Below are 22,372 nucleotides of genomic sequence, written 5' to 3' on the forward strand. Positions count from 1 at the left end.
ATGACGATGAAGGTGTACTATTGTTGTTTTTTTTTTCTTCATCTATAGTTTATTTGACACGGCACAAATACAATTCAATGTTTAACGGCGCCAATTATATCTGGTAGCTTACTTTCTAAAGTATCTTAATAACTAAAAGCAAATTTTTTATCCTTGCTGCCGACTACGAGTTGAAACTAAATCTAACTTAAAGCTAGAATATTTTGCATTAAAAGCACAGGTTTGCTGTTTGATGGTTTTCATTGCCATAGGTAAGCAGCATATTAAATTTGTTCCGCTGCTGGGCCAAGATATTACGGACTGGCATATTGGGTTGTTTCCATCGGGCCTTGAGAGTATCGTGCGGGTCTGATTGCTGTTTCCGGATCCGGGGTCTTAACGTGTTCTTGTCGTTTGGTTGGATGTAGGCGGAAGGGGATAGGACTAAAAAGGGGCGTGGATGGATTTCAGGAAAACGTATATAAGGGACATGTAGGATAGGTCACGGCTCGCCAAGACATCACGAACAGGAACAGCCGGCTGCCTACCTTCGGCCTGCAGGGAAGCTATTAATCTAGACCTGGCGTCACGGTGTACAGGGCATGACCAAACAACGTGCTCTATGTCGTGATAACCTTCACCACAGGCACAGATACCACTCTCCCCGAGCCCAACACGACGGAGATGCGCGTCAAATCTATAGTGATTGGACATAAGCCGGGACATCACGCAAATGAAATCCCGACCTACATCCAAACCCTTGAACCACGGGTTCGTCGATACCTTGGGGATTATGGAATGTAACCACCTTCCCAGTTCCCCCTTGGTCCAAGAATTTTGCCAACTGATGATCGTATTCTGAAGTACAAATGCGAAAAATTCATTAAAGGCAATTGGTCTTTCATAAATATCACCGTTTGTTGCGCCCACCTTAGCCAGAGAGTCCGCTTTCTCATTACCCGGTATCGAGCAGTGAGAAGGGATCCACGCTAAGGTAATCTGAGTAGATTTTTCGGATAAAGCACTCAGATGTTCCCGTATTTTCCCCAGGAAATACGGAGAGTGCTTAACATCTTTCATCGAACGGAGAGCCTCAATGGAACTGAGACTGTCCGTAAAGATGAAATAATGGTCCTTGGGCATTTTTTCGACAATCCCTAGGGTGTACTGAACTGCAGCTAATTCTGCGACGTAAACAGAAGCAGGATTATCGAGCTTATGGGAGACGGTTAAATTGTTATTGAAAATACCGAAGCCAGTGGACCCATCAAGAAGTGATCAAATGTGTGTTTGCTGCGGAGCGGAAGCAGAAACACCCGTACTCAATAACAGACAGTATCGTTGTTTGGTAAATCGCCGTGCGTTTGGTTGCCAAATCGCCGTGCGTAAAATGCATGTGCTTTTCGGACAACAAATTGTGCAAAAAATTGTTCAAAATTGGAGAAAATGCTTGTCGGTGAAGTTTACCCGAAAGAATGTCAATAGAAACGGAATCAAAAGCCCCCTTAATGTCCAAGAACGCAGACGCCACTAGGCCCCCGCTAGACGCCATTTGTTCTTTGCGAGCATACGCCAGCTGAATATCTGTTGAAAGCAACGCAAGACAATCATTCGTCCCTTTGGCACGGCGGAAGCCAAATTGAGTATCTGATAGTAGACCATTGGTCGACGGAGTATCATTTTTTCCATCAATTTCCGGATACAGGATAGCATTGCAATCGGCCTATAAGAGTTGTGATCAGAAGCTGGTTTCCCTGGTTTTCGGATGGCGATCACCTTCACTTGCCTCCAATCCTGCGGTACAATGTTTTGCTCCAGGAACTTATTAAACAAGTTCAACAAGCGCCTCTTGGCATTGCCAGGTATATTCTTCAACAAGTTGATTTGATTCTATCTAACCCAGGCGCGTTATTGTTACAGGACAGGAAAGCAACTGAAAATTCTGCCATCGTAAAAGGTGATTCTATCGCGTCGTGGCCCGGAGACGCATCGCGAACAATGTTTTGCTCAGGAACAGAGTCCGGACATACTTTCCTGGCAAAATCAAATATCCACCGACTTGAAGACTCCTCGCTTTCGTTGACCGTTACGCGATTCCGCATTTTTCGGGCTGTGTTCCAAAGAGTGCTCATCGATGTCTCCCCCGACGTCTCGTTCACGAACCGACGCCAATATCCGCGTTTCTTTGCTTTAGCCAAACTTTTAAGCTTGGTATCAAGCTCCGAATACCGTAAATAGTCGCCAGGTATACCTCCCTTCTGGAAGGCCAAAAACGCGTCGGATCTTTGCGTGTAGACATCGGAGCACTCTTGGTCCCACCACGGAGTGGGAGGCCGTTCTTTGATCGTTACGCCGGGATATTTCTTCGTTTGGGCTTGCAACGCGGCGTCGAGAATCAAGCCCGCGAGGAGGTTGTATTCTTCAAGTGGTGGATGATGTTGAATCGACTCGACCGCTTTTGAAATCATTTCCTCGTATAACTTCCAATCGACATTCCGTGTGAGGTCATACGGAATGTCAATTGGTCGCATGTGAGTTGACCCGTTATTAATTGAAATAAGAATAGGCAAATGGTCACTACCGTGAGGATCGAGGATTACCTTCCATGTGCAATCCAACCGTAGCGACGTCGAACATAAGGATAGATCCAAAGCGCTTGGGCGCGCTAGAGGTTTCGGGATACGTGTCATTTCACCGTTGTTTGAAATAGTCATGTCGAAGTCATCGCAAAGGTTATAGATTAAAGAGAAGCGGTTATCATTGTAAGGGGAACCCCAAGCCACACCATGAGAGTTGAAGTCTCCCAAAATCAAACGTGGCGAGGGAAGTCCTATTAAATCAAAGAGCAGCCGTTGCCCAACCTGTGCTCTGGGAGGAATATATATTGAGGCAATACAAAGCTCTTTACCTTGTATTGTCATTTGACATGCGACAACTTCGATGCCTGGAATCGAGGGGAGGTTAATACGATAGAAAGAATAGCACTTTTTAATCCCTAAAAGTACTCCTCCATATGGGGTGTCTCGATCAAGGCGAATAATATTAAAATCATGGAAGTTGAGAACAATATTTGAAGTAAGCCAAGTTTCACAAAGGGAAAATGCATCGCATTTGTTTTTATTCATCAAAACTTTAAACGAATCAATTTTTGGTAAAATACTTCTACCATTCCACTGTAAGACAGAGATAGAATCCTTCATATACGCAGTTGAATTAGGCATCGAAGGATACAATCGCTGCAAGGAGGGGCCATTGGGCAGTCAACTGCTTCAAAAATGATCTAACTGTTGGGAGAAATGCTGTAAGAAAAATTTAAATTGGATCGGGTACATTGAAATTTTCAAAAATCCAGTCCACAAGGTCCGGAAATTTTACTAATACAGAGTTTGTTTCATCAACTGGATGTGCAAAAGGAACAACTGGGGTTTTAGATGTTCCTGGCAGTGCTGGGAACTCCTTCTGGGCTTCAAATTTGCAAGCCCAGGAGGAGTTTGCTTCGGTTTTTCCGCAGCACTGTTTGGTTTGTTCGTACTTTTCATTACACTTTGGGAAATCTTAGGACCTTTACGGGGAAGTTTAGGAGAAGAAACATTTTTCCTCTTCCTAGACTCCCCAGGATTGGCATAAGATGTTCCCGCTGATGAATAGTCAGAATCGGTTTCATCAGAGGACAACAGATCAAAGGGGTTCGATGTTATGGTAGAAGTGGTCACGGTCTTCTTCAGCATCTCAGCGTGAGAACGCTTTGAACGCTCCTTAAGTGACCGCTTGATTTTATCTCTGCGCTGCATGTACACCGGGCATGTGGAGAGCTCATGCTGGTTTTCCCCACAGTGAATACATTTTTCAGCATTAACACTGCAAGAATCTTCCGCATGAGTCTCTCCACACTTGCTACATCGTGCCTTATTGCAGCAGTAGGCGGCTGTGTGGCCTAACTGCTTGCAATTGGTGCAATTCATAACAAGGGGTACATACAATCGCACAGGCAGACGAACCCGGTCGATCGAGACGTGGCTAGGGAGTGCAGATCCGGCAAACGTAACGCGAAACGAGTCTGACGAAGTGTAAACTATTTCACCGCCGACGAGAGACATGGACCGCAATTGCTTACAATCCAAAATCTTCGCCTGTGTTTCGGTATTTTCGAAGCAACCGGTTGCGCTTTTTAGAATACACTCGACAGACAGACTCGAATCGGTTATGACACCGTCGATCTCCACGTCACGTGCGGGTATGTAAACGCGATACTCGCGTGTGAAGAGCTCAGAGCAAGCGATAGCATTGGCCTGTGCCAGATCACTGACCACGACACGGAGCTTGTTAGGTCGGACCTTAAAAATTTCGGTCACGGCCTTGTACCCCTTCGTCAGGTCTTTAGAAATTTGCAGTATGTTTAATCGCTTTGAATTCACTCCTGCCTTTGGACGAAAATAAACAGTATAGCTGCCCTGTTGAGATCCGTCCGGGTAAAGCCTGGGGCGAGGGGGGACTGGAGAATGAACAGGGGAGGGGGTAACAGAAGGGTCAGGGTCAGGGGGGTTCGGGGATGGTGGCACGGGAGGCGAGGGATCTATATCCATCGCGCTAAATGTAGCGCACTAGCGCACTTGCGCCGACAAGAACACGTACCTCTTTACTTCTTCCTTCCAGCAGTGGTTGTCCGATCGTTCGAAGCTGCACCCAAAGCAGCCAGCAGCACCAGTACAGCAGCACCAATACAGCCACCAGCAGTGAGCCGGGTGTGAGATCACTCAGCACAGCGACACGACTCGACTGTCAACTGATGGCCTTGAACTCTAAAGATCTATTCACTGTGCACAGATCAAAACTGCAGCTGGTATTTTGCACCAATACAGCCAAAGTTGCGAGCCGGGTACAGAACGTAGCGACACAACTCACAATCTAGTTGGCCTTTAGCGCGAATAATACACTCTTTTGTTTGGCTATTCGTACACACGGACCGGATTGTAATAGAACGACCACTTTGCACGTCCGTTTCTGTCGAGTGTTCGACGCGGAATGACTATTGTTGTTGATGCTGTTGTTATTTTCTGTCTGGTCATTACAAGTCTTTTCAGTTCGGTACGCGTTGATAGTTTCGCCTTTTTGAAAATTGATGAATTTTGTTCTAATGTACTTGTTTTGTTGTCCAGAGAAATGTATGCGTGCTGAGGCCAATAATTCCTTGTCAAGAGGTAAAAGTGAAGGTGGTGTGTTGCGCTGCGTGATGGTTCCAGTTTCGTTGCTGTTGCTGTTACTGTAGTTGATGATATTATTGTTGCTACTGTTGTTGTTATTCATGCGGATGTTACTGTTGTTTCTGCTACCAATAATGTTATTATTGTTGTTGTTCCACATCAATGGACTATAAGACTTGGGTTAGAAACGTGAAACCCGTGACACTCAAAGTTTGTTCACGATTCCCTGGCTGGATTAATTTAGAATGGACTGTATACGGTTGATCGATCGATGGAATACACGTGATTAACACTTAGCAAACTACCTTTATTAAATTTAAATTATATTTATGATCGCGCGGACTACGAACTGAACACTTCAATGGTCGTACATAGAATGAATGGGAATAGAATCGATAAAACGGTGCTCATTCTATTGAGCTGATAGGTAAAGAGGGATGTATGTACTCATTTTGCCTTGTCTATGTATTCGCGTTCTTATTGTTGCTGTCGTGACGAATGGAACATTCTCCTCCCGGTTGAAATATTGTATCAACAGAAAGGACCGGGGCAGAGCAGACGTTGTCCTCGACTGGAATTATCGAGACCTTGTTGATTGGACGATGGTATGTTGCTCCGTTGGAAAGTACGTCAATGGCTCGCACTAAGCCGTCGTCACCAGGATACACTCCGGTGATTTTGCCCAGTTTCCAGCTGAGCGGAGGTTGCGTCTTATCGTGGAGAAGAACGACCATACCAGGTCGAACATCCGACGTTGCTCTGGTATTTTTCTTACGTGGTTGGAGAGAATTAAGGTAGTCCCTTGACCACGCTCGCCAAAAATGCTCACGCATGAGCTGGAGATGTTGCCATCGATCGAGTCGGCTGACCTTGGTGTCTTCTAAAGATGGCTCAGCTGGTCCAGACAACGGTCGACCTATGAGATAATGAGCTGGTGTTATTACCTGTGAATCGGCAGGATCGTTGGACAAACTAAACAACGGACGAGAATTTAAAATTTAAATTTCTATTTCGGCTTGAATGGTTGCCATTTCTTCGTAAGTGAGATTTGCATTCCCTACGACTCGCTTCAGATGAGTTTTCGTCGCCTTGACCGCCGCTTCCCAGAGACCACCAAATTCCGGTGCGTCTGTTGGGATGAAATGCCACTGTACTGTATTTTGTGAAGTACCCGAGTACTCCACAAAACTGCTGAATTTTCTTCACCTCTTGTTGATTCTGAAACTGTCGATACAACTCGTGCAGTTGGTTTCTTGCTCCATGAAAGTTGGTCGCATTGTCAGAGTGAATTTGCTGCACCATTTCTCTCCGACTAATGAACAGTTTCAAAGACGCCAAAAAGGCATCCGTCGTTAAGTCGGACACGATCTCTAAATGTACAGCCTTTGTCGCCATACATACGTAAACTGCGACGTAGGACTTAACAAGCTTCGGACGATAAGAACCTTGCCTCACAATACATGGACCGGCATAATCGACGCAAGTAACTGCGAACGGTGGTGATGGCACAGTTCTCGAGGTAGAGTTTTTCCATTAGCTGTTTGGTTTCAACGGGTTTTGTTCGGAAACATGTAACGCACGATCGTGTTACTTGTCGCACAGTTGATTTAGCGTTTAAAAGCCAGTACCTTTGATGAATGATGCTGATCAAACCGGCCTGGCCGACGTGAAGATACTCCATATGCAAGGTTCTAATGAGTTTTTTCCGTACAGGATCTTTATCGGGAAGTATTAGCTGATGTTTTGCAGGAACGGTAGTACTGAGCGATCCAATCGCCCTCCAACTCGTAGTAAGCCGTTTTCATACACTGGACGCAGGTTACCAAGACGCTTGCATATTTGGTTGGAAATCACTCGCTTACTTTCGTCCCCAAGATGTGCTTGTTGAATCGCCTTGACGATTGCTTCGGATGCTTGACGTAGTTCTTCGATGGAAAGATGTATTTGCTTAACACGATTAGACTTTGGCTTTTTGCAATTTCGAATGACCCGTAGAACGTAGCGCATCGTGCGCTGGATTTTCCGGAAAGAACTGAATTTTTCGAAGAATGGAAACGAATCGTGAGCTGATACGGATATGACGTGGACTTTCAGTTCGGGAAGATTATTCTCCAAAATCTCTTCGGTGTCTTCAACGTCATATTCTACTTCACACAGAAACCTTGGACCGCTCCACCAGAGAATGTTTTGTTTTAAATCTTCTGGCAGCTTTCCTCGAGAAACGATATCGGCGACAGCGGAGGAAACTTACGCCCGACTGAAAGCCGAAGCTGGACGGATCGGACTGCGGATAAATGCGTCGAAAACAAAATACATGCGAGCGAGAGGCTCCAAGGAGAACAACATCAGCCTCCCAGCTCAAGTCTCTGTAGACGGTGATGAGCTTGAGGTGGTCGACGAGTTCGTGTATTTGGGGGCACTGGTGACCGCCGACAATAACACCAGCAAAGAGATCCAGAGACGCATCCAGGCAGTAAATCGTGCCTACTTTTCACTTCGGAAGACACTTCGATCGAATCGAGTGCGACGACGCACGAAGTTGACGCTCTACAAAACCCTGATAAGACCGGTAGTCCTCTACGGGGTCGAGACAACAACGCTTCTCGCGGAGGACCTTAACGCTCTTGGAGTTTTCGAACTAAAGGTGCTGCGGACTATCTACGGTGGAGTACAGACGGACGACGGAGAATGGCGACGGCGCATAAACCACGAACTGCACGCGCCTCTTGGAGAAAATCCCATTGCACACCTGGCGAAAGTCAATAGGTTGCGGTGGGCCGGTCACGTCGTAAGGATGCCGGACGACAACCCTGTGAAATCACTTCTCTTCAGCAACCCTACCGGCACCAGGAATAGAGGGGCGCAGCGTGCACGATGGCTCGACCAGATCGAAGGAGACTTGCGGGTGATGAGACGCCTGGGGAACTGGCGAAACACAGCCCAAAACCGAGCAACATGGCGACAAATTCTTGATACAGCATGAGCCACCACGGCTCTCGTCTAATTGGTAAGGTAAGGTATGCATATTTTATCAATGTTGGACGCTATTTTTAATTTCAAGGTAATGATTTCTGGTTTTATGAGAGCTGGATAAATACAGATGAATTAAGCCTCCCGGAGCTAACATGATGCCGAGTAACAGAAAATTGATACCTTAAGCTTTTTTCAAATTCAATTCGAGACTTCCAGTTTGTGGTCTAGATTCAATCCTAGCCGACACCGGGAGATTTTCTGAGGCGAAAAATCTCTGGGATCATGCCTTCCATCGCATGAGGAAGTAAAGCCGTTGGCGCCGGTCCGTTAATCAACGGGTCGTGAGTTAGGGTCCTGGGTGGAGTCGCCTCCCCGGGCGTCGGTGATTGGCACAACAACAGTGGCGGAGCTAGACCGACGGTAAATAAGCGAGAATAAAAAAAAAACTTCCAGTTTGTGCAAGGCAAACAATTGATTTATTTTAGCTGCCACCACTTATCCCTTTCCGACCGAGCCCACACAATTGTTCAGGTAAAAAATGACGGATAACAAAACCTAAATCGAAACAATTCCTTAATAAAAACACTTGCTTGTTCCAGTTTTTTTATTTTTCGTAGCAGCTGCGATGTTGACACTAGCGTTGTGAGCAATAAAACAATGAATGTGACGTTTAAAAAGCGAGAGAGAAGGTTTAGTTTAAGTCACCTTCAACCTACGCAATTATATGGGCCCGGTCGGAAAGAGTTATAAACACGTTTCATGATCAATTTCTCGCATAATTTGATAACGGATACTCCAATGGTGGGAAGAGGAGTCGATGGCTAATTTGAAAGAAAGTGTTTTGGCGAATAGTCGGTGGAGCGTGGGCAGGGTGGCGACTACCGGGAAAAACCGGGATAATCAGGGATTCAATTTTTCGATTAGGGAAATCAGGGAATATCAGAGAATTTAAAAAGTCATCAGGGAAAATTTCAGAGGCTTGAGAGTTTTTTACAAAGTTAGTTTTGAATTGAATTTATTTCAGTGCATTCGATGTGGACGCCCACTAGCAACCCTACAACAACACTCAATAATAATTGTGTTACTCAATTTGCTCTTTCCGACGCGAAAACGAAAGTACCAATCAATGCCAAATGAATTGAAAATATGCAAAAAATAATTGATCATTTTTAATTGACTGAAACTATGCACTCGTACTTGGCTCAGCAAACTAAGTATTTGTTCCAGGTAGGAGAATTTTCCTGAAAAGTGATTTTCCAGAAGACCGTATCCATTTTAGCATAGGCTTTATTTAACCCTATTTCCGCGGAGTGATAGGGTATCCCCCGATAAATGACCTTCAAACTATTCTTACTTAGCAATAACATGCACAATTTGCACAAACTCTAATAAAAATTAAATAAATTAGAGATCAATCTGTTCTCCAACCGTTCCTTCCTTGAAAAGTATAATATATACGTATATTTGTTAAACAGCAATCAAAGTTTATATTTCAGTTGAATTCCTGCGGGGAATGGATAAAAGCATTGTATTTTTTTTTTATTATTCTCGCTTATTTTCCGTCGGTCTAGTTCCGCCACTGTTGTGGCCAATCACCGACGCCCAGGGAGGCGACTCCACACCCAGGACCCTAACTCACGACCCGTTTATTAACGGACCGGCGCCAACGGCTTTACTTCCTCATGCGATGGAAGGCGTGATCCCAGAGATTTTTCGCCTCAGAAAATCTCCCGGTGTCGGCTAGGATTGAATCTAGACCAGTTAGGTTGGTTGTGAGTGGATCACGCCACTCCACAACCATCGACACCTATGTCGGCGGTGGGATTCCAACCCAGGCGTCGAGCGTGGTTGGCAGAGACGTTACCAACCACACTAGGCCCCCGCTCTTAAAATCATTGTAGTACTGGAAGTTTTTGTTGTACAGATAAGCTTTTTGAGAATGAATTGCAGGGAACTGATGATACCTTGTACAGGGCTTAGACGCTTAGACAATGCAACAGTAGTGATTTAGTGACCAAAATATCAAGAAATAGTGACTTTAAATTTTTTTAAAAAGTATTCACCAATACTTAGAAGTCATCAAGTAGTGCGCGCATTTTATGCTAATTACTAGGTTTTGCCTTTCTCCTAGAAAGGTATAGCAATCACTGCAAAAACCAAAGGTATAAAAGTGCTCCAGAGGGTCGAATCTCGTATATCAATCGACTTAGTTCGACGAGCTGAGCATTTTCTGTATGTGTGTGTGTGTATGTATTTAACGGTCTCCCAATCTCACTCGATTTTCTCAGAGATGGCTGGACCGATTTTCATGAAACTAATTGCAAATGAAAGGTCCAGTTGCCCCATAGAACTCTATTGAATTTTATCGTAATCGTATTTTTAGTTTCGAGGTTATGTATCAAAATGTGAAAATCACAAAACTTCAATAGCTCAGTAACTGCACAACCGATTTGAACAAAACTGGTATCAAAAGAACGGGCTTGTTTTTTGAACCATTTGTAAATTAACTTTTCAGTGTTTGAACATGTAGTTCGAAAGTTATTCAAAGAAACGTGTTTCGAAGACTGTTTAATCTCACTCACTTTTCTCAGAGATGGCAAGACCGATTTTCACAAAATTAGTGTCATATGGAAGGTCTTGTTGCCCCATAATATGTATTATGTATAATAATGTGAAATCAGGCTATGAAAAGAAACATTATCCTGAGACTGCTTGAACTCACCCACTTTTATCAGAGACGGCTGGACCGATTTTTACGAAATAAGTTGCAAATGAAAGGTCTAGTTGTTTCATAATACCCTATTAAATTTTATTATAATCGGACTGTACCGTTGTCTTTTATGTAACGAAATGTTAAAATCACGAAACTTCATTATCTCAGAAACTACAACCGATTGGAATAAAACAGGTATCAAATGAACATGCTGTCTTTAAAACCATCGATGATTTTTACAATGAATAAACATGTGGTCCAAAAGTTATAAATATAAATGTTTTCCGATGAGTATATATCATTCACTAATTCATGCCTTTCTTCAAGGAAGGTATAACTATCACTGGCAAAACCGAAGGTATAAAAGTGCTCCAAACGGTCGAATGGCATATATCACTCGACTCAATTTTATGAACTGAGCATTTTCTGTATGTGTGTGTATGTGCAAATTTTCAACCTCACTCGATTTTCTCAAAGATGACTGGACCGATTTTCAAAAAAATATTTTCAAATTTGCCCCATAAAACCCTATTAAATTATATTGTATTTCTAAATTTACGGGCTACTTAAAAAAAACCCTTAACATTCGAATTTTATAAAGAATGGACATGTGGTTTGAATGTTATGGTAAGAAATGTGTTCTGGAGACTATTTAATCTTACTCATATTTCTCAGAAATGGCTGAATTTTTATAAAATAGGTAGCATATGGAAGGTCTAGTTGCGCCATAAGACTCTATTGATTTTTGCCTTTCTCCTAGAAAGGTATAGCAATCACTGCAAAAACCAAAGGTATAAAAGTGCTCCAAAGGGTCGAATGTCGTATATCAATCGGCTTAGTTCGACGAACTGAGCATTTTCTGTATGTGTGTGTGTACCCGATCAGAAAGACAAAACAAAAATGTAACAGAGGCTGTTAGTTTGTTATGTGAAAAGCTTTTCAGGATGTGTTTTGATTTTGATCCCGGTAGGTGTTAAAATAACAGAAATCATAACAAAAAATATTCTACTTATATCAAACCCACATCAAACCTTGCTACTAACGTACCAGTTTTCTAACAAAATTAGATAGCACCTAGAATAGTATAATAACAACCATTGTTATGAACAACAGGTTTTGATGAGACGAAAAAAATGTTAGATTTGTTTTAGAACAACTCCATTTCATGATTTGTTATCATAACTCATTCAGATTCAATTTTGTTATCAAAAGTAGATGGGAAAATACAAAATCGTATCAAAATATGTTATTTGTATCTCCCGTTGATAGAATTTTGTAATTTTTTAGTTATGCCCTTCTGATCGGGTATGTATGTATGTAACGCTCTTCCAATCTCACTCGATTAGCTCAGAGATGGCTAGACCGATTTTCATGAAACTAATAATGCAAATAAAAGTTCTAGTTGCCTCATAAGACTATTGAAAAATGAAAAAATTATGTAACTTCATTATCTCAGAAACTACACAACCGATTTGAACAAAATTGGTTTTAAATAAACGGGCTACCTAAAAAACCCTTAACTTTGGAGTTTTATAAAGATTGGACTTGTAGTTCAAAAGCTATGGACAGAAGCGTGTTCTGGAGACTATTGAATTTCACTCATGTTTCTCAGAGATGGTAGGACCGATTTTCATAAAATCAGTGTCATATGGAAGGTCCAGTTGCCCCATGATACCCCGTTGATTTTTTTCTGCAATCGGACTATTACTTTGCCTGTTGTGTTCAAAAATGTGAAATCCAGCTAAGAAAAGAAAAAATATTCCGAAGACTACTCAAACTCACTCGCTTTTCTCAGCTTCCTCATCACACCCGTTTCATTTTAACTGTAATCGGACTTTAACTTGATCTGTAATGAATCAAAATGTGAAAATCACGAAATTTCATTATCTAAGAAACTACACAACCGATTTGAACAATACTAATTTCAGATAAACGGGCTAGTTAAGGGTTAACTGACGAATTATTATGATTGTACACGTGGTTCAAAAGTTATTGAGTTATTCGATAAAAAAATAATCTTACTCTAAACAATCGAATCAAAAATTATATTTTAACGAATGGTATATCGAGTCTACATACAATCGAGTCCAACCTATATATGAGTACAGTGACATTTCGATTATACCACGATAAAAAAAAATTTCGCGTTATATATTTGAAACTTATTTATTTCATGTTATTCGCATGTGTTAATGTATATTTATATATGTTTGAAGATTATGTTTTAAATATCCGGTATGGTTTCACTGCTACCAATGATTTGTTATTTTAGAGTGATGAATAAATCCAGCAAATATTATCAAGGGGTATTTTTTCTAAAATGAAGTGTTCGTGTAAATTTATTTTAACAAATAATAAGTAGGGGTACTGGGGGTAAGCCCGGCACTGACGGTAAGACGGTCACCCCTAGGATTTTACTAGAAAACGCTAATTAACTGTGTTTTGGAATATGTGAAGTGTTGGTATTTAATATTTTAGACATTTTAAGACACATCGAAACCACCGTGAAACGTCAAACGTCAAAATAATAGACAAAACATACGCTACTGCAGCTGATGCGTAACGATGTAGTTTTTCGTGAGTGGAACTTGAGCTTTCATTCATTTGAAAAGACTAAAATAATTTTTCGTTACTCTACAATTTATTGCCTGTATTGTTAGCAATCACAGGAATTCATTCTGAGGTAAATTGAAGCGATAAATTTGTAGAAATATTCTTTTTAATAAAATGTGTGCTGTCGGGGTAACACCGCACAGTGGCCGGAAGCCGGACAAAACTCAAGTTCTAACTATTGATATTTTATATTTTTTTCAAGTTCTACTGTATTGAAAAACGTGTTTTCCAAATTTCAAGACAATTGGATTAAATTTGAATTTTTGAGAGCACTTTGAACGTTGTTAGGTCATGTTATTTCAATGATTTTTTTCGCTCAGAAAGCGCATATTGGGGTTTACTTTAACCAGTAAATACTCACCTAATTCTTATTCGAATTCAATGCGATAGGTTGCATTTTGAAGATAAATATTCAGAATTGTATTTCGTGTTGAATGTTTTTATGTAATTCATCATAACTTTTGTAAAATGTTTGAAATACCTTTTGAGTGGTCTGAAAAAAACTTTTTTTTGCGCAAATGTATGCTGTACGATCTCACCCATCGGTTGCCACAGGTCGCATAGTATGCATTTCATAGGAAATTTTCTCTACTTTTCGAATATTAAGGTCCCGTTTTGCCCCTTTCTGCCCCGCTGAACAAAAATTTCAATTGAAAATAAAATAGTTTGAATGAAGGCGCATGGTGATTTGTGAAAGTTACGTTGTTTTACTGAAGTAGTTAGTAGTTTAATTCAATTGTTCTAGAAAAACATCATCGTCTTACGTTCAGATGTGAAAACAAGGTAAAAGAACACATATAATTATATTAAATTTACATGAATATTTATTTTTCAAACCAATGCATTTGGTTTTAACATTTTACTCGTCATCGTCAGTATCATCATGACTGAAAATTAATGAATCTTCCACCTTTTATGTGAAAGTGCTTTTCGATTTGTTGTTGTGTCTAAAACTCGGAACTACCGGATCTGACGCAATTAGCAGCTCACGAAACATGTCACCGATAATTCTTTCACGTGATCCTTTCCAGGCCTTTATTTTCTCTTGTTTTCCGGATTGCTTAATTCCTGCTTTCTTGGGCTCCTTCCGAAAGTTTACCAATAGGATTCGAAGATTAAACGATTATTTCACATCCTTGAATTAGTAATTTGTGTACTGTTGTTGAACATCCATACAATCTTACATAATAATGAGCGATAGCGTTGGACTTAAATTTTGATGCATCAATTCTTTCGCCACTCAATATCGTTGCTAGCGGCGTCTGAAATCGCTGAATTAAATTTAAATCGACTCCTGTTATCTCCAAAGAAAATTCTGCATTGGAAAAAACGTATTGCTGTAACACCGTTATTGCTATTGCCGAAGCCAGCGTGCGGTTTGTCGACGTGTAGACCAAGTTTGACAAAAAATTCTTTTTGAATTCGCTGTTTGATGCTGCTGAGCTGATCGATGTTACCTGTTTTCAAATATTGAGAATAGGTAATATTTCCATTTAATTCTACTCCGAAAATTTATTATGAAATTTAAGTTCAATGTTCAATATTAAATTTAAATGCAATATGAAATCTGCTCTCTGAAAAAACTGCAAATATCGACAAACCAATAAAAGTCTGCACACGGACTCTAAAAATCTTCATTTTCAGATAAATGTGCATATCTGGTATCCCTGATTACTATAATACGATGGTGACACGTCACAAATTATGCACTATCGTATATAGACACTGTATTTTCACTAGTATGAAAACACATAAAACTGGCATACCCCCTTTTGACCATGTTAAACGATAAATTTTTACTTAGACTCAAGTTTTCTAAATCTATTAAATTGGGACCATTTTGCATATTTCAACATATAATATACTGTATAGTTCGTTTCGAATACACGTTTTTCTTAAAATAGTATAGCGTGAAAAAAGCCAGAACAGTTAATTAATGGCAGTGGATTTTTTTTAAAGCTAATTACACACAACATTGATTTAATATGAATGAACATTTCTTTGTTTTCTACTCACGTATTTAGTTTAACGTATTAAACATTTTGTTTCCTAAATTAATGCGATGTATTAATTGAGCCATACTACATAGTCGCAGTTTTCCAACTGCGAAATTTGGCACACAACCGGCTGGTTCACATTTTGACAGCTTATACTGGTTTCCTATATTCGCTTCGCCAGAAACTAACTATACTGACACCTTACTTATTTCAATCATATTTATAATTGAAATTTTAAATTATAATTTTAAAATAATTCATTATGATTAAAAAATTTATATTATATATACTATCTTCAGTTTCGCTGATGACTACTGGATCCTCAAACATAACAAAAGATGGGAATATAAATGAATAATGATATACATAAAAACACTACGACGTTATTCTGGCCATAAAAAATTTTAATTGCCCTTTAGGGAGATATTTTCCCAACTTTTTGAATTTTTGATACCAAAATTGAATTTTTCATAAAAAATCAACCTAATATGGATTTTCTGTTTTTTAAATGAACATTTTGGGTTTTGTCCGACTTTTGTTCGGAGACCCGCCACTGTGCACCGTCACCCAGTGAGTGGGGTAAGCCCGACATGGTCTGAGGCTAGTTGGATGTTACTGACACATATTTCTCATCTATTACCGATGTCTCGCTAATAAATAAATTAATTAATCGACTTAGAACCATGCACTCAAGCTTTTCTGTGATTTATGAATGATTCCAAGGGTTATTAGAGGTGTCAAATGTACTGAATCAAGTCACAAAACTGACGGCTTTCCCGGAGGTATTTGAAATATGCTCCGGTGTGGTCAATGTGATACTGACTTCAATGAAACTAGTTAATAATATAATTTAAAGTGCCACATGATAGGCTTGCCGACTATCAAATTGTTTCATTGTTTATACATAATGTTCACCGAAACTTGTTCCGGCAATCTGCCCAGAACCAGCTAACCGACAAGAACCAAATTCAACAGTAACATACAGAAATGTAAGATTTGCCATTCGGTGGTTTCCGAATTCAAATTGGTTCAGCTAATTCGAGTTAATTCATGAACAAACATAGGTGCCGGTTTAGAAAATCTATACCGAGCGTCTTAGCAGAGTGATTAATGAATCAAAGAAATAGTTATCGGTTTCCGTTATACTCTACTAGAAAATTTTTTGGAAATAAATATTAGGGGTCTTCACATCGAGCTCGTATACGAATACCGAGCCGTAAACTGCGTATCTTCCATTACTCGTCAATGGAGGTGAGTATTTTTACGGCTGGGTATTTGTTTACGAGCTCGACATGAATCCCCCTATTGAAATTCAGTCCGCGCAAATATATATTTCGACTGTGACATACAGTCTTCCTCAGTGCTTATGTGGACTGGTAAATAGCAAAGCCTAAATCCTGTTTTTTATTTGTAGTAGGTAAAAATGAAAATTTAGCACTCTTAATTGGAGTTAGGTAGGGAATTATGCGGTCGATTGTGCCGGTGTTACCCCCAAGGAGTGCCGGTTTCACCCGCACTGCTTGCTAAACGTCATTTTTATCTTAGTTTCAAAACTTCACTATTCCTTGTAAAATAACAGTTTGAAAGCACTGAAAACCTTCATATCTTGTAGAAAACAATCTGGGCAATGATTCTGTGAAAGGAAAATAACAATATTCGCCATCAACTGCTGCTAAAGAATCATTTTCCTTAGGGGGCCGGGCTTACCCCCAGTACCCCTACGAATGTGAAGGGCTTTGTCTGACCGCTAGGTGGATTAATTTAGTTTTTTTTTTTGGTAAAAAACAGTGGTTAAACGAGATTTTTTCTTCGGTTTCTTGCACTTTATCATCATCACGTTCACAATTGCTTCCGAACTATTGACGCACCTTATAACATCGCCTGAGCAAGCTTCACTATCGCCATTGTCATATTTCAGTTATCAAAAATGGTGATTACTTTCTTGCAACCAATTAACTGAAGACTCAAATACTTGCTCAGTAGTTTGAATGTGTTCATAGCTCGAAATATAGTGAGTCTAATTAAAGACGAAGTCACACGTTAATGTTATCAAATTTCTACCCCGGAATTTTACCAGCAGAATTAATTGAAACTAACTTAAATAAGAATAAATCTATCATTAAAATTTCCAAAAGTATCATGACGATGGGATTTTAAACATTTTTTTAAAGTTATTCTTATGAAATTCTCAGGAATAGTTCCAAAATGAATATTTTGCCCAATTATGGTAAAATGCCAAAAATACTCAAATTTTTAAACCGAATAAGAAACCCGCTGAGGTTTCAAGTTGTCGACTAATCAATTTATGATGATACGCGCTAATAAATCTGAAGTTTATTCAAGTGGAGCTGCTCTTCTTTACATAGAAAAAGCATTCGATGGTGTTTAGCATGAAATTGTTAATTTCTTATTTTCTGATTTTTAAAATGAAGATTTTAAAACAATTATTCAACTGATCCAACCAGAATTCCAAATCTGACTGATTTTCTTGTCAAAGCCTTGTCGGAAATGCCTCAAGAAGTCTTCAGAAACTTCAATAAAACTTTCCCGTAAGTAAACGGAAAAAAGATGAACACGGCTATTCATTACTCTTCTCTGCGGCCTTTTCTGCATTTTTTCTGCATTCACCAGGAGCACCAAATGAACAGGTTAAAAAGCTATAATAGGGAACTTATTTGAGCTCTGGGACAACTTTTTTTAACTTTTGTCGACCAGTGTAATTTTTATTTTCAATTCTATCAAACTGGACGTGTTTCTCAACAAAAAATATTTTTGTTCAAAATTCAAGTTAGCAAAAGCGAAGCCAACCTGTTTTCATTACTGGTGAGAATTTTAGCAGGAACCAGTTTAAGTCTGATCCATTTTAGCTTTAAGATTTAAGATATTTTTGGGACGCCATCTTTGACCTATTTTTGGGTCATGACCTATTTTTGGGTCAGGAAAAAAAGAAAGAAATATTTTTGCTCTTGTTTTCAGACATAAATTGACAATTGCATATGAGAATTTGCGTAAGTGCAAACAGAAAACATCTTTCACTTGTGTCAGGACCAATTAAAATCTAGTTTCGGGAAAAAGAGAGAAACTAACAGAGATATTGAAATATATCTATTTTCGAGTTCAACTACGGAACTCCTGTATACTTCCATTATTGTTCCAGTTGAAAATCGAACAGGGTGGCGACTAAATTTCCAAAAGTAAATTCCCTGAAGTTTCAAATTTTTTTTCCCTGACTGTTTAAATTTATTTTAAACTGATTTATGTTACGAATATCATAGGTTTTCCACCTGAATCTCAAAAGTCAAAACTAAAAAGGATCAGACTTAAGAGGTAATATCTACCAAATTTTTTTTTCTTGTCATTTTTTTATTGGCTTAAATCATGCTAAAACTATCCTAGAATCAAAATCTACATCGCCCAAGTACTGATCTATATTCAAAATTCGTTTAAACCAATTTTTACCGAACAACTTTTATGCTCCAAAACAAAATTTTTCGTTTATTTTGCAATGCTCGTTTTTCTTTTTATTTCGAGACTTTGTAAACTAGCAGAAATTACCTATGATCGTTATCGTGCTTCAAGTTTGAAGTATAGAGGTCGCTGCATCAAGTTTCGACCGTTAAGCCTGTATCAGACTAACCGTTGTAGCGGTTGACCGTTACCGTTCCGTTCCTTTTCGACCAATCAGAGCACAGCGGTCGACCGTCGCTTGTTGTTGTTGTAAAAAATAGAATTATTTCTATTTTTGCCGCCAACCGTTCCCAACGGTTGGCGACTGCTGTCATTGACATGGCAAAGGCAAACGTGCCTCTTCACACCTACACAAAGTCACATATAGAGTCTTATCGAATAAAAATGAGTGCTTCTCTTTTTGGCACACACGACAGCCAGTCAAAACATTAATAGCACCGGCAACGCTGGTTGGCGATGTCAAATTTCGACCAACGGGAACGGGAAGGAAAGAAAAAGAAGTTTTGTTTTGATCGTGCGCTAGGAACTTGTTTTTATTGAATCTGTGTTTCGTTTGTTAGAAATAGTTCCAGTGCAAGTGAAAAAAAACTTGGCCGTTCGTGCCTCTCCGGAGGAATATAGTCATACGGCGTTTTTGTCGTGTTCGCGTAGTGTTTGTTTGGTGATGCTGATTCACTTAACCAGCGAACAAATTGGATACCATGAATCCGTGTTCGGAGCACGGCATCGGCGCTGGTATCGACTGCACGATCATCTCCTTCGCTATTATACCTATATTGATGATGAAAAATACAAGCCTCCGATCGGAAGCATTGATTTGCAGAAGTGCTCAGAAAGTAACTATTGCACCCAGATTGGTATGCTTACGATTGAACAAATTGTTCTTAGAATTCCGACGTCCACCACCACCGGATGATGTTGAATCGCTGGTGCTACCAAAGCAAGGCAATACTGCTATTCAGCGGTAGGTTTGCGTGAATATATGGCTTTCACCGGGTACTAATATGTCGTTTTATATTTTTTCAGGAATTTGCTGTCTGCTAATTGTTGCGACGAGTGGTGTGTACATCTTAATAAAACACTTGCTCTGCTTCAAGCCTGGGGACAGACCGATAGCAGAAGTTCGAGTTGCTAAATGCTAAATACTATCAATCTGCTTCATATCGGTTTTCTGTACAGTTACCATTGTTAGTAGTATTATTATTAGTTAGTTAGTTAATAGTAGTATTATTAGTTAGTTATTTATTGAAATTATGAATTCAAACGTCCCAAGCAGATAAGGATTAGTGTTTTTTTTTCAAATAGGATGTTTTGAGATGAATTAAATGTTAACTAATATTTATTTAGAATTTATTTTGTGTGTTCTGCCATGAACGGAGACATCAACACTATTACATACATTTTATATTTTATTATATTAATAGTTTGTAGTTGCTTTCGCAGTTAAGTGAAAATGGCAAACAAAAAATGAATTGAAATAAAACTCAAACCTAATCTTACATTTATCTTTTACTGACTATAATTGAGAATTGCATGATTTTTTCGGAACTTATTCGACATATTTTGTAATGTTTACACATTAGTAAGCCTATGTACAAGGGTCAAAATAAGTAGGATAGGCAAGTGCCGGTAGGTAGTAAATCTGCTAATTTTTGGATGGATTTTATAATTGATGACCTGATAAAAATGCTTATTTGCATCATTGGCATAGATGAAAAAAACATTTCTAAAGTGAATGTTTCAACAAGATCAGGAATCGGCAAAAAGCTCATCGAGAAATGGCTATTTTAGAAATGAAACAGGGCAGGCAGTGGGGAAAATATACGGTTGTGACGCATACGCTGGTTGGTCGATTATCCGAAAGCATTGAGGCAAGATTCAACACACAAAAATTTCATGAGGCCAGCCGTGTGAACTGGAGCATTGTCATTCTGAAAAAAAAACCTTCACCATTCGGGAATAATGCTATAGATGAAGGAAAAAAAAAAAAAAGATTCGGGAATAATGCTTGCATCATTGAGAGAATAATTATTAAGAATAATTTCACAATACTGTTCAAGAATCAAGGATTGTTTCGAAAGTGACTAAAACAACCAATATTCAAAAATATGTGTTTTGGAAGATGCCTGATAATCCTGAAGATAGAAGTGTCGCATGCTATATTTTGTTGCAGAAATGTAAATTCTCACATTCTGTGCCGAACACGCATCAGTACTGGACGTGTTTGGTGATCGGTCCGATAGAGTATAAAACAAAAGACGTGTGAACAAGTGTTGGCATTGTTTGCCTGGTCGAGTGAAATAAATCCGGGTTCAAGGTCGTTCCTTTGTGCAACTGTTTCGCATCGTGACTGCCAGCTGGTGCGTAAGCCGATTTGGCTGCTGGCTGGATTGTGCTACAGCAGTGGACGAGACACAAACGAGGAAAAAGAAGAAGCCATCAGTGTCAGCGAGTCGTATCGCTGTGTGGAGTGATCTCACACCTGGCTCGCTGCTGGTGGCTGTTTGGTGCTGCTGGCTGTAACGGCTGCTACTTCGAACGATCGGACAACCAACCTTACTGGAAGGGAGAAATAAAAAGGTACGTGTTCTTGTCAGCGCTAGTGCGCTAAACATAGCGCGATGGATGTAGATCCCTCGCCTCCCGCGCCACCATCCCCGAACCCCTCTGACCCTGACCCTTCTGTTACCCCCTCCCCTGTTCATTCTTCAGTCCCCCCTCGCCCCAGGCTTTACCCAGACGGAGCCCAGGGCAGCTATACTGTTTATTTTCGGCCAAAGGCAGGACCGAAATCGAAAAAGTTGAACCTCTTGCAGATTTCTAAAGACCTGACGAAGGAGTACAAGGGCGTGACCGAAATTTCCAAGGTCCGGCCTAACAAGCTCCGTGTCGTGGTCGGTAACCTGAAAGAGGCCAACGATATAGCTTGCTCTGAGCTCTTCACACGCGAGTATCGCGTTTACATACCCGCACGAGACGTGGAGATCGACGGTGTCATAACCGATTCGAGTCTGTCCGTCGAGTGTATACTGCAAAGTGCCAAAGGGTGCTTTAAGAACAAAACGTGTCCCGAAGTAAAGGTGCTCGACTGCAAGCAATTGCGGTCAGCATCGATCATCGGTGGCAAAACAGTATACACTCCGTCAGACTCGTTTCGAGTTACGTTCGCCGGGTCTGCACTACCAAGCCACGTCTCGATCCACCGGGTTCGTCTCCCTGTGAGGCTCTACGTGCCCCGCGTCATGAACTGCCTGAATTGCAAGCAGTTAGGCCATACAGCCGCCTACTGCTGCAATAAGGCACGTTGTGGCAAGTGTGGGGAGTCTCATGCGGAAGATTCTTGCAGTGTTAACGCTGAAAAGTGTATTCACTGCGGAGAAAATCTGCATGAGCTCTCGACATGTGCGGTGTACATGCAGCGCAGGGAT

General features: G+C 40.3%; 1 protein-coding gene across 5 annotated transcripts in view; it reads right to left on the minus strand.

The window, feature by feature from the left end:
• Nucleotides 1-22,372, minus strand: part of LOC129729720 (uncharacterized protein C05D11.13-like) — an 83,965-nt gene that overhangs the window by 22,515 nt on the left and 39,078 nt on the right. For 2 of the 5 annotated variants that reach the window (XM_055688505.1, XM_055688503.1), the window contains exon 3: nucleotides 14,313-14,936. The exons of 1 other annotated variant lie outside the window; for it this stretch is intronic. The gene's annotated coding sequence lies outside the window, so the exon portion shown is untranslated. Of the gene's footprint in view, nucleotides 1-14,312; nucleotides 14,937-22,372 lie in introns of those variants that run through there. 2 more of the 5 variants (XM_055688504.1, XM_055688502.1) reach the window with 1 other exon arrangement.

The sequence above is a fragment of the Wyeomyia smithii genome, chromosome 3 (genome assembly GCF_029784165.1).
Source record: "Wyeomyia smithii strain HCP4-BCI-WySm-NY-G18 chromosome 3, ASM2978416v1, whole genome shotgun sequence".
NCBI classification, from domain to species: Eukaryota; Metazoa; Arthropoda; class Insecta; order Diptera; family Culicidae; genus Wyeomyia; species Wyeomyia smithii.